General features: G+C 33.6%; 1 protein-coding gene across 1 annotated transcript in view; it reads left to right on the top strand.

Moving 5' to 3' along the window:
• The window catches only part of Rim (Rab3 interacting molecule), a 355,610-nt gene extending 353,688 nt beyond the window's left edge, over positions 1 to 1,922 (top strand). Inside the window, exon 18 of the mRNA XM_074185890.1 lies at positions 642 to 1,922. The gene's annotated coding sequence lies outside the window, so the exon portion shown is untranslated. The remainder of the gene's footprint in view (positions 1 to 641) is intronic.
• The last annotated feature ends 11,887 nt before the right edge of the window (positions 1,923 to 13,809 follow it).

Raw genomic sequence — 13,809 nt, 5'->3', positions numbered from 1 at the left:
CACTTTCCGTGTTAGTACTTCAATATTATCAAATAAGTGAGTTCTCAGCTGTTTTGCAGAGCAAGGAGCCCGAGAAGTGGGGATCACGTGATGTTTGTACGCGCAAAGAAGTTGCGCAGAAGCCTCATTTTTCTCATGACTGAGAAAATAATTTTTTTTACTAACAAGCCGATTATTATTAAAAATACAAGATACGTAAAAATCATAAAAAATGGAGCACATTCAGTACTTTCATTAATATATTCGTGATTTAGGCACTCAAAAACATAAAAATTTGCAAAAACTGTGATCTACCTATGTATATATTTTTATTTTTTTCATTTTTATTATACAAAGTGTAAGAGGAATATATCAGTAGACTCGGTTATAGTCGAGAGTCTGACGGTATGTCGATATTGTTTCTATACGTTGTACCTAAAATTATTTTTGATTTGAAATAAAATAATAATTTGTATTTCGATCTTTATCTGAACATTCATTAAAAAATTATATGTGGATACCCAAATCCTACCCACATTTGTCGCTCAGTTGAAATGTAGATAAGTTTATAATTTATATAGATTAGAAAATGAATTTGTAATGAAGTTGTTAGATTTTCATTATTCCGTATTTTATAATCATTCCTATTTTTCTGTTTTCAGTGAGAAGAGAGCCAGTATCCCTGCTTTTTCTATAAGGGTAAATTATCTTAATCCTTTCTTCGAACAGTGCTAAACTAGGACAATGGGAATGCTTTGAATAATCCTTTGTACATTTGAATTCGAGGGCTATGAAAATATACTTAAGACTATATCCCCAAGAAAGTAATAATTTCTTAAAGACAGTCTAAAATTTGAACAATTTCCGGAATATATTAAAATTTGTATTATAGTGATATCGTCGTATTATTTGTAACGCTGAGGTGAGAAGAAACAGAGAACTATTGAAATACCGACGAGTAGAAGATACGACCGTAGTTGTAATAGTGTGAACGAAGTGAAAACAGTGTAGATACAAAGCACCTACCTTATGAAAATAGTATCACTTAAAATCATATTCAAATATGACTCATATGAAATATCCAGGGCGACGGAAAATTAATGAATTTATTTCAAGATTTTCATGGGGTGTGAAAATATTTACATAAAAATAGTCATAACTGACAGTTGAAATTTCGACATGCATAATTTCTGAGAATGCATATAATATAAATAGTCAGATTCAAAAAATCAAACTGAGAAGATAGACGTTGAACAGGGAAATATTTTATACCTGAATTAAAGCGTTATCCATAGATTCATTTCAGAGCCTTACAGCCCACACTACAGTGTGAGTCTATGTCTTGTATGCATTTCTATAATCTAGATGAACTTCTTTGTAGGAATATGCCGTGATCATCTGACATTGGTACAAAAAACCTCGGCACTGAAGAAAAAATATCCTCTTGAACTTACGGCATTGCGATTCAGCTTTGCTTCTTCATCGATATCTTTTTCACATTTGCCGATATTAGAAATTTGTTTAGGATTAGTTAACCACAGCAACGGTACAGGAAGCAGCGTAAACTGGCACAGCTCTCTTCTGCAACACAAGAACCGAATGTACAAATCGTAGTGCAAATTCAAAAATTCACTGCCAATTGAAATGTCTAAACACCTGACCAAACTTCAATTAATTTTTTTCATATCCGAACACTCCAAAAGCTTTCGGCCATTTGTAGAAGCTTCCAAGTTTACAACATCTCCACCAAACATCTCATGTAATGACTTTTTTCGAGTTTTATTAAAAATCTATGCTCTGAACCAGTGTTTCCCAACCTTTTATAGGCCATGCCTCACCTTAACATTACTAAAATTTTTATGCCCCCCCATACATATTTTTTAACGTTTGTTTGAAGGTGATTGACAATGTTTCGTGATGAATTTCACTAGTTCGGACTTCCATTGTCTATTATATAAAATGATTTGAAATCCCTGTTTCAGGGATTTCAAATCATTTTATATAATAGACAATGGAAGTCCGAACTAGTGAAATATTTTTTAACCTTAAAAAATTGTTTTTCTCTAGAGAAATATAAATGATGAGTTCTAGGAAGAAATCACTATGAAATTGTTATCCAAACATGGTAAGTAAAATTTCAAAACATATAATGGAAATATGAAATTCAAAATAATTTCAATATTGATTTTTTATATTCATTTTCTTACACATTTGGTTGTATTTGAGTATTTAGTTTCAGTTTCTTCGCAAAGCCATGTCATCGCTCCTTTTATATTAAATGAAGTTTTTACTTTTGTTTGAAGATGATTCACAATGTTTCATGATGAATTTCACTAGTTCGGACTTCCAGTGTCTACTATATAAAATGATTTGAAACCCCTGAAACAACTAAAAAAAAAATAATTGAAAATGATTAGCTGAAAATAACAATTATATTAACCAAAATAAACGTGAAATGGAATAATAGTGAACTAAAATACAAGTAAAAATATACCAATTGAATAAATAAAAATAAAGAAATGAAAAAAGAAAATAAAAATGAAAAGTGGAGAGATTCCAAGTCACGTTAGTTCACGACGTTTCGATTGTTAGCATCTACAATCGTCTTTGGGTGATGACTGGACTGATTCCTCCGAGAGATGACTGTTTATAGGTCGTTCGAGTACTTTCCCTTATCCCCGCTTCACTGGTTCCGTGGGAGATGACCGTTTTGGCGGGAGTTGGCCATTTTTCGGTTGATGATGGGTTTCCATATGTTGCGTATTTCTACGCTGGCTTGGCTGAATATGTTGTTGGACAACATGTATGCGGCTTCCTTGAATTTTCTCCTAAACCAATGTTCCTCTCTGTGCAAGATATCAGCTTGGGACCACTCGATGTTGTGTTGATGGGTCCAAACATGGTCTGCTATTCCTGATTTGTTGGTTTCCCCTCGCTGTGTGTGCTTCTTGTGCTGGGCAATGCGAACATTCAATGGCCTCTTAGTTTCACCAATATAGGATTTTCCATGCTCACAGGGTATCCGGTAAATGCAATTCTTGGAATCAGAGGATTATCGGAGAGGATAAAAAAAATTGGTTCCAAGTACAACATCCGAACCTGCTTCAGATCCGGTAGCACTATCCGTAGCAGCCTCACGGAAACCACGCCACCAAGAATTGCATTTACCGGATACCCTGTGAGTGCGGAAAAACCTATATTGGTGAAACTAAGAGGCCATTGATGTTCGCATTGCCGAGCACAATACACACACACAGCGAGGGGAAACCAGCAAATCAGAAATAGCAGACCATGTTTGGACCCATCAACACAACATCGAGTGGTCCCAAGATGAGATCTTGCACAGAGAGGAACATTGGTTTAGGAGAAAATTCAAGGAAACCGCATACATGTTGTCCAACAACGTATTCAGCCAAGCCAGCGTAGAAATACGCAACATATGGAAACCCATCATCAACTGAAAAATGGCCAACTCCCGCCAAAACGGTCATCTCTCACGGAACCAGTGAAGCGGAAATGAAAAGCGGGGATAAGGGAAAGTACTCGAACGACCTATAAATAGTCATCTCTCGGAGGAATCAGTCCAGTCATCACCCGAAGACGATTTTATATACTAACAATCGAAACGTCGTGAACTAACGTGACTTGGAATCTCTCCACTTTTCATTTTCTTTTTTTATTTCTTTATTTTTATTCATTCAATTGTTCTATTTTTACTTGTATTTTATTTTACTATTATTCCATTTCAGGTTTATTTTGGTAAATATAATTGTTATTTTCAGCTAATCATTTTCAATTCTTCTTTTTTAGTTGTTTCAGGGATTTCAAATAATTTTATATAGTAGACAATGGAAGTCCGAACTAGTGAAAGTTTTCACTGATTCATCATTTTGCAATTCTGCAAGTTCTTTTCAATACTGCATATTTGATATATCAGTCATCCACTAATATTGGCTACATCATCCATGTTGGAAAATCAATTTGTTTCGAACCAGAAAATCTTTCTTTCAAATCAGCGGATAGAAATAATAAGTAAAGCGGTATCAGTTGCTTCGCATTTTTAGATCCAATAAAACTGTTCAAAGTTTTTATTGTCAATATGTTTCTGATATAACTCTATATTGGTAATAAAACCAAATATCTTTGCTTTCGCATCGACAAGTGTTTTATTCTATCCTTGAAGTTGCTTATTAGATATAAGTATTCATTTTTTCGACGATATCGGCTAAATAACTCACAAATGCTTTACTATCGATTGTTAACAGATACTTCATTTCAGGTTTGTCGCTTAAAAAATCACTAAGAGTATCAAACAGTTGCATAAATCTTTTTAATCAATGTCCTTTGGATAGCCACCTTACTTCAGTATAAAGTCTCATTACATTACTGCATGTAGTATTTCATTTAAAACAGGCGAGATATTTTTTGCTACCAAGTTTTCCTTATGAATAACACATTTCATAATAGGTAATCATTTCTGGATTCGTATCTCTCATTGCCCATCATATTAGGAGCGCTATGTGCACCACAAGACGTTATATTTTTTGTTGGTATATCATTGACATCTGAGTAGTTTTATAACCCATTATATTCATCTTTAGAGGTAGTGGTGCTTTCTAATCTTTCACAGAACTACATTTCTTCAGCAAAATGCCCGTCATCAATATACCTTACATAGGTTATCAATACTGCCTCACTGTCTCTCAAAATTGATTCATCCATTTGTACTGAGAAATTTCTTGTTTTCAGCTTTTCAACAAGTTGTTTCTCAATATCTCCACTAATTTCGTCTATTCTTCTGCTAACAGTATCGTTACTGAGTGGTACAGCTTTTACATCTTCATCATCTTCTTCCAGAACCGTCTTAAGTGTCTTTAGCCTTTAGTTACGAAAACGTACACCGCCAGATGGCAGTGCGATTTCGCCCGATGAAATAAATACAAACTCCTCCCTAATTCTAACTTGACCATGCCGGGGCATTCCAGGGCCGAACTTTATTCGCCGACGTGTTCGTTCTTCCAAATTACATTTTAGATTAAAACATGTTCGTTTTCGTGTTGATCTCAAAATTTGCACGAAAATTGCAGATTATTTGAAAATTATGAATCTTTATCAAAATTGATAAATTCAAGATGCGGACGAGATTTGTGATTAGTGCCCGATTTGACTTGCTATAAGGAAGTTTTCGGGGTCAGAGATTATGAATCTTTTGTCAAACTTAACGAATTCAAGATGACGGTCCCAAGATATCGAACGAGATATGTGATTATGGTCCGAATCGATTTGAAATTAGTATGTGGATTTTTTTTGGCTCGTAGAGTATAAATGTATTGTCAAAATTAATGAATTCAAGGTGACGGACAAGTTGTGTTATCCGTTTCATATTTGGTACAATGGGGTTTTCGGGGTCGCACATTATGAATCTTTAGTTAAAATTAATGAATTCAAGATGGCGGCTTCAAGATGTCTGACGAGTATTGTGATTATGGACCGATTCGATTTAAAATTGGTATTTTGTAGTCTCTAGGCGTGATTTTTTTCTATTGAATTTCGGAAATTCAAGAGGGCGGACTAGTTTTGTGATATCTGGTCGGGCTCTATGGAAGACTGGCTTTAAGGTTCGAAGATAGTTATTTTTCTGTTGGAATTCAGAAATTCGAGATGGCAAACGAGTTTTGTTATTAATTGTCAAATTATATATAACACTGGTATTTTGAGGTTGAAAATAATGAGTTTTTCATCAAATTTCAAGAATTCAAAATAGCAGCATAAAGATGGCTATGGGTTATTTTGTGATTTATAGTCGTGTTCTGTTCAAAATTTATTTTTTCGAAAACATGAGCAGGGTGTTCAGAAAATCAGATGATATTTATGAATAAAAAATTGAGAAATCAAGTATCAGATTTTGTCTTTCAAGTAAGGGTCCTTTCACAATATCAATTTTCAGCATTAGTTCGAAATGATGGAAAGATTTTATGATTCATAGTCCGATCCTCAAAAATAATTCATTTTTAAATAATAATAATTTATAAAATTGAATGATTTGAATATAATATTTTGCAGGAAAGGTCCACAGTTTAAATAATATGTCTGATTCCATATAAAGGGTTAGACAATATAAGTCAATACCAATCGTGAATAATTCAATTCCTCTGATGTGTATGCAACTGTTGAAAAAAAATGAAATCCAACAATGTTATTGCTACCAATTTTGATTGTAATCAAATCAAAAATAACGAAATTCGTCCAACATTCTAGAGCCTCCATCTTAGTATTTCTTAATATGAAAATATCATGAAGTTTTGTCCCAAGTAATGAATACCTGTAAAATTTCAAGCCAATCGGAAGATATTAGACTTGCAAGATTTGATACAAACGTGTACACACGCAAACATACAGATAGGTGAGTTGAAAACTATCTGGTTATTGTAGAAATTTTAATATTTCAATCTTTCGTTCGGTCAGAATAACTTTTATCTTTTCCTATTCCCAATCCGACCCTGTGCTACATTTTACAATGGCTCTATGATACTCTCTCTCTCCCTCACCAGACGTGTGGGAGGAGCTACCTGACGGGCGTGTCATTTAAAAGAAATTCATCTACTATTCTGACTCCAGATTCAAAAGTAATAATTAGTTTTCACTTGTCGACGGCTGAAGCAAAACTTTATTAGTTGACTTTGATAAAATTTGATATTTCCCATTTCGAAAGGCATAATGCAAGGAAATCAAATTCGTATAAATAACACATTCTTATTAAATTAATAACAAAATAATGGAAACATTAAAAAGAAAAATGAGAAAGTCGTTTAACTGAGAAAATGATGGGCTTCAATACCGAAATGGAATAACACCAAAATATTCGTTAGTTTTGATGGTGGAATTGAAGAAAAATGACCAAAAATGAGAGAGAGAATACTTTTTATTCATCAAAAATTCGAAAAATATTTTTTTTATTATTTTTCCTTTATACACTCATACAATCTTTCCTCAATCAGAATAAGAAAAATCGTTTCTGACTCCTTTTTTTCAGGGATGAAGACCCTTAAGAAGTGCTCCTATAGTGTGATTTTTTCCAGTTTTAGCGATTAATAAAGAAATTTGATAACTAGCCTCAGAAAGACGATTATTCATTAAAAAAACGAGCAGTAATGTTGTTCGTTTTTCAAACTTTTCCTTTGGAATTTTAAAGTAACTCCAATCTGAATTTATATGAGCACTCTGTTCCGCCTACAAATGCGCATCAAGACGACCTCATTTCATTGATTCGTTGGTCAAGCATTGCTGGCATAAAAGACAACACGGCATCCGCTCACAGCGAGTATGAATCCAAATTTTAAGTATTTCTCCGAATATCGACGAGTTTTTTTCTTTGTTTGTTCCACTCATTTCATCTTACAAAGGCGTTGTTTAGCAAGTTTTGAAACGTCCGGGGTTCCCCGCGATAGGCAGCACACTCCGCGGTGAATCCCCGACGAAAAGTTTACTTGACTCGAATTACCCAGTTGATATTTTGATAACGTCAAACAGAAATATACCTAATAATTATTTACAGCATTTTTTTTAAGAAGTTGCCTTTTTTGTTAAATTTGTCACCGATATCTAGCATTGCATTTAAATAACCCAAAGCGAAAGGGTTAAAGTCGTGTCGAGTCCATTTTTAAATTGCCCCCCTTAACTATCAAATTGCCCCCCTGTGGGGCGTGGGCCCCATGTTGGGAAACACTGCGCTAAACAAATGGCAAGCGAATCATCATCTACTCACAAAACCGAACGACCTGAAAATGATTGTTAATCAGTGTTGGGGTTCGTGAAGAGCAAAATTAACTAAAATTTTCCGATTTGATGCATTACTCGATTTTATATTTAATGTTGTAAGCTTCCGAATATGAACTCAGCATGCGAGCACGAATCAAAAATGTAAGGTCAAAGCTAAAATACATTGTTTTATTTTACTTGCTCCGAATTTGCACGAAAGTCTTCAAAACTTTTCAAGTTTGAACAATTACAAATCCCTTTATAGTTTGAAAAGATTAACATATTCGAAACTATAATACTGTGTTGTACTAATCCGGTGCTTTTAAATCATTGGTATGGGACAAGTCAATAAAAAATCAATACTGGGAGAAATATATTGAGAAGCAATCAGGAAAATTTTCATAAAGAGAACGTAATAAAGAAATAATAAGACAGAGATTTCAACAGCAGATCCAGTTCACTTATCTCTCATGCAAAGGAGTAGAAGCAGGCAAGCAATGCATGTACAATGTAAATTATGTCCATGAGAATATGATAACAGCTAACAAACCTCCTGACCATCTAATTTGGTCAGCAAAATGACGTTTTCTCATCCATGATGGTAACTATAGAATATTCACAATGAATTTTACCTAAAATGTGTTTCGCTACACGGTAGCTTCATCAGTGACTGGTACATCACAATATTTCACAATATCTTTCATATAACAGTGTTTGATGACGATACTTATCAGATAAATGATACAGAACTAAGTACTTCTAGGAAAACAGGTAGAAATATTGGCATTTCATGCCAAACCTAAATAGATACATTTATATTAAGTGTGACAAGACAGTCAGATTCAGAAAACATAATCAATACAATATGATTTTTAGGAAAACAGTTAATATGTAACAATCATATTGAAGAAGAAAGTAATACTAATCATGAAATTATGAAACAACAACAATTAATTGGCGCTCCGGGGCGACTTGATTGATTGCAGTGGCGTATTTGGATTTTCAGCTGCAGGAAAACCCAGAAAAACCTGCAGCACCACATCATCTGAAGATCTTGATCTGCCAATGTCCCCTCTTTCATAAAACAAAATGTAGGGTGTCTCCAGAGGTTCCAATAAATTCGAAACATCGCCAGAACTACCTCAAACATAAAACAGCACACATCATCCTTTCCACAAAAACATAATTCAGAACAGAAAATACTGGAATCTATGGAACAGAAAATCGCTAGTAGAAAGATTCCATCTACAAAAGTAGACAAAGTAAGGAAGTAATTGCCATTTCCAATGACATCTACAAAAACAAAACACTCGACTTCACACAGACCAGTTCAAAAAGCCCACCAAAAAAATGTCAGATCATAATAAAAAACTCCATCCATAAACCAACGTCCCTCATAAGACCTAGAAACAGATACCAATAGATACCGATATATCATGTCCAATCCACAACTAATAATAATAATAATAATAATATCATCTTTATTATCTTCTAATACATTTAAAGCAAATTAATCAGGAACAGTTCATTTATTATATGAAGATAAAAGGCGAAGTTCAATTTACATGAATGCAAGACATCATAAAATTGCTCTTCCTTGCTGTACTAATTCATTAAACTTCATAAACAACAGCATCCCATCAGATCAGTAGTATCGTTCCTAATAGCACCATCGTATAAAATTTCCAAATTTATGATTAATTCCATTAGAAACTACATCCAATTTTCATCTTCCAAAAACTTTAAAAACTCGCGGGAACTAATAAAAACATCTACAATATTCACCTTCCACCTAATTCCCAAATATTCAAATTTTCTTTTAAACGACCAACAGGAATGTATTCATTCACCATTACTAAACTTGTTTCCATAACATGTCAATAATTGATATATTGATTGCTTCCTTCCTCCCTTTGGAAGAATGGCACTTTTAATTTCCACATTTCTTTTACAAAAAATTAATCTCTCATAAAAATATACCTCTTTCAATTTATACATATTATAGCAAATTTACTTATTAACTGTTTTCCTAAAAGTAACATTGAAGTTCCTGTTTATTGTTTCAATCTACCTTTTTACCAAATTTAATCATTTACCTGATAAGATTTGTTATCAACTAGTATTATATAAAAAACATTGTAGAATAGAATATTACTGGGATTTTTTTTCCAACACCAAACCGATATTTTAACACCTCGACAAGTGTTTCGATAATTCGATCAAACTCAATTTGATCTTCCTCTTGAAGATGATCACTTGGTAATCGAAACACGTGTCGATGTGTTAAAATAACGGGTTGGTGTGGGGAAAAAACTCCAGTAATTTCCATTACTACACCAAAGGTGTAGTAACTAATGAAGCTACCTTGTAGCGAAATGCGTTTTCAATAAAATTTATTGTGAAAATTCTATTATTTTTGAGTTCTAATTATCATCATGGACACTGTTATAAATTTTCATCAACTAACGTGTCAAAGTATTCATGATTTGAAGATTTCTTAGCGAGAGAGCGAGAATAAATTTGATTTTTGTTAGCGCTGTTATCTATCTGTACAGTTTCTGTCAACTGTCTCACGAAAAAATAAAATTTTGTTTTTTGTAGTCCTCAGAATATAGATTTCTTTCAGAAGCAACCAATAAAAGCGGCATAAAATCAATATGGATAATGTGGAAGCTACAAGTAAAGTAGATATCTAGGCAAATGAAAATAATTCGAAAGATTTCGGTCGCCCTGGACAATGCTTCATTGGAATTGAAACTTGCTTTTATACTTGGAAACGAGAAATTAAGTAATGTTGATGACTGTAAAATATATATACTGAAATTCATAGTAAGTTACTGTATATGAGATATACAACTTTATGTAATATATAGATAATTTACTTTTACTCTAAAGTTGTTGAACTGCATGTGATAAAGATTATGTTGGCTGTTCAAATCTCTCAGCTTTCAGAAAAACTACCTTCCGATCCAAAATAATATGTAAATCTATATTTTAATGTATCCCACGTAAGTATTGCATAGTAAGTAATTTGGTGGACGAATACTGTTGATATTTCGTTGAATAGTTTTCAGTTGTTTTTTGTGCTATTTGGGGATACAGGATGAAATAGTTTTCGGGGTTCAATGAGAGGAGAATTAAGGAAATGAAAACATAAATGTTATCTTTCGGCTGAACATTCTATAGAGAATAAGTTATTTTTTTAAATTCTCCATGAAAATATTTCAATATCTTGATCTACTTTTTCTACGGTAATATACAGACAGTATTATATTTGTGTTGTTATATTTGTCCTAGTGTTTAACGAATGACCATTTCGAAGTTTTTGTTTATAATATGTGGTGGTATAATTATGATAATATTTGGGAATACAATAGAAAACAAACCAAGTTGGCATCTTCAATTTCTGAAAACGCCTACTAGGTTGGTGAAACGCGCATCGGGAAGAGTATTGCATTTCTGGTAATTGGAAAAGGTGCTAGTTTTGAATGGGATCTTGTATTCTTCATTCAAGAAAAAGTTGAATTCACGAATAAATCCGAAACTTTGCTGAAAATCGATAATGTCACCCTATGTGAATCTTTTCCAGGATTCATGATTTGTACTACCGACAACAAATTCTGTATATACAGTGTGTAAAAGCCAAATGGAATAAATTCATCATTTCAGTTACTGTACATATTGAAAGAAAATCCCTAATCACGTCAAATGTATATTATAATTTGACATTCTTCAACGTAAAAATGTTACCCCTATCTTCAACTCCCTTAGAATGACAGGTAAAACCCCCAATTCTTTGAATGGAAAGTATAGGTTTGTGATAGATCGTTTAAAAAATATCTTCATTCTCTATTCAAAAATGTTATCGCTTTCAAGTTAATTGCAACAATTGAGATCAAATGAATTAAAATCATGTAGCTACTGAAATTCGATAAAATACACTCAAAAACTAAAATGTAATGCAAAACGTAATGAAATGTAGGATACGAAAACGAACTATGGATATTAACGAAGTAGATGTTCAAAATGTTCACCGCGAACGTCTTGGCAACATCCTAATCTCAAATAAAACTGTTTTCTAACATTATTTAACATATCAGGCTTGACCGACCTAATCGCAAACGTTATTCATTCATTTAAATCGTTCAAATCTGAAGGTTCAGTTTTGTACATATTGCTCTCTACATATCCCCATAAAAAGAAATCTAATGATGAAAGATCAGGTGATCGCGTTGGCCATTCAATCGAACCTCGCCTCTCTATCCACCGATTGGGAAATGTTGTATCCAGGTATTGCCGGACATTCACTTGGTAATGTGGTGCAACCATATCGTATTCACTGGAAATTGAGGGTTTTCTGGTTCAGGATATTAATTTGCTAAACTTGGAATGACATCATTTTGAAGTAGTGCCCAATAATTATTGCCATTCAAGTTGCCCTCGATGAAAAAAGGACCAATGATATGATTTCCTACAATCCCTGCCTGAACATTGACCTTTTGGGGGTATTGCGTGTGTTTTTCTCTAATCCAGTGAGCATTTTCTGTTGACAAGTAGCGGCAATGTTGCCGATTAGCATGACCGTTAAGAGACTTTACACTTGTCAGAAAATATAACGTCTTCTAATTTGATGATATTGTTATCTAACATGTCCATCATTTGCTCACAAAAATAAGTTCTTTTATCAAAATCGTCTTCGATGAGCTCCTGAGTAGGTATCATTTCATAGGGATGCATTTTATTTTATTATGTTTATTTTCGATGTGTATTCCCGTGTTAGGAATCACACGTTAAAAGGTTAATCTTTAGCTCGCACCAGTTTCGACTTCTGAGAGTTGTCGTTCGTAGGGGTGCGACAGCTGGTTGACAGATTTTTTTAAACAGATGTATGGCTTACATTGAATGTAGTGGATGCCTGTCTACTCGATGTATGTGGGTTTTCCTCAAACTCAAGTATTACACATTGCATTGGCAGCTGCTTTTTTTATCTGCCTCACATGACCAAGCTCGGGAAACTGCTTTTTAATTTTACTTATGCTTTACTTATATGCTTTACTTATATGCTTGGCGGTGAATTAGGAAATTTCCTGTAACAAATCATTTGTAAAACTATTATTTTATGCATTTCCGTTAATCTAACCATTTGTCAGACTTGAAGTTAACGAACTTTGAACTTAAATTAAAATACTAACACCTAATGTTGTAACATGCAAAAGGCGTTGACAAGGTGTTTTTAACTAACGTTGCCATGGAAATTATTTACAGTTTTTCAAAGGATACCATCTAATAATAGGAGAGCCCAAGCGGGAATTTCGGGATTTCCTAAAGCGCGACAGATTAATATACAGGGGTACCCGGGTAAGTACCTCCACCAAATATGAGCCCCATATACAAGGCCGCCTGTGAGGGATAAAGAATCAGATAAGTAAAAAAAATTGATTATCAGAAATTCTCGAGCGCGTCAGATTAAGTTAGGGTGAGTTAATTACCTGCTAAAAAGTGTATATTCCAGTAATCTGACAATTTGAGAGTGACGTAAATAAAGGGGAGGGCAGCAAAGTTGTAAAAAAATAACTTATTTCGACATTCTCGGGCGTAGCTAATTGTGTATTATTTTGAAGGAAATAATTCAAGGATAACGAAAAATATATAATCTGACGATTTCCGCAAGCCGAAATAACAAAAATTCGTCGATAAAGTTACTCTCTCACTCCGTCCTCACTTTGAATTCTGTTGCCATGACGCCATCACAGCTGATCACAGAGACTCGTTCGTGATGAAGATGAAGATGATGATTAATTAATCAATCAATTGATGGATGTAGCCGTTACTACGTGATAGGAAATCATAATGAAGAAAAGAGAAACTGAACTTTCTATGTTTTTTACCACTTTTATTTGTAACTAAAGTTTCTGCAGTTTCGTCCTATAAGGACATTTTCAAACTTACTAACGTAGTAACTAACTGTAGTAATTAACTTTACTGCAGTTTCGTCCTATGATATTTTCAAACTTATACAATATATAAGTTTGAAAATGTCCTTATAGGACGAAACTGCAATAACGTTAGTTA

The sequence above is a fragment of the Leptinotarsa decemlineata genome, unplaced genomic scaffold (assembly GCF_025532065.1).
Source record: "Leptinotarsa decemlineata unplaced genomic scaffold, Ldec_3_MD MMD2_tig00078363_RagTag_RagTag, whole genome shotgun sequence".
In the NCBI taxonomy this organism is placed as follows: Eukaryota; Metazoa; Arthropoda; class Insecta; order Coleoptera; family Chrysomelidae; genus Leptinotarsa; species Leptinotarsa decemlineata.
Note: the sequence above shows the minus strand (reverse complement) of the source record. Positions and strands in the feature narration are given on the sequence as shown.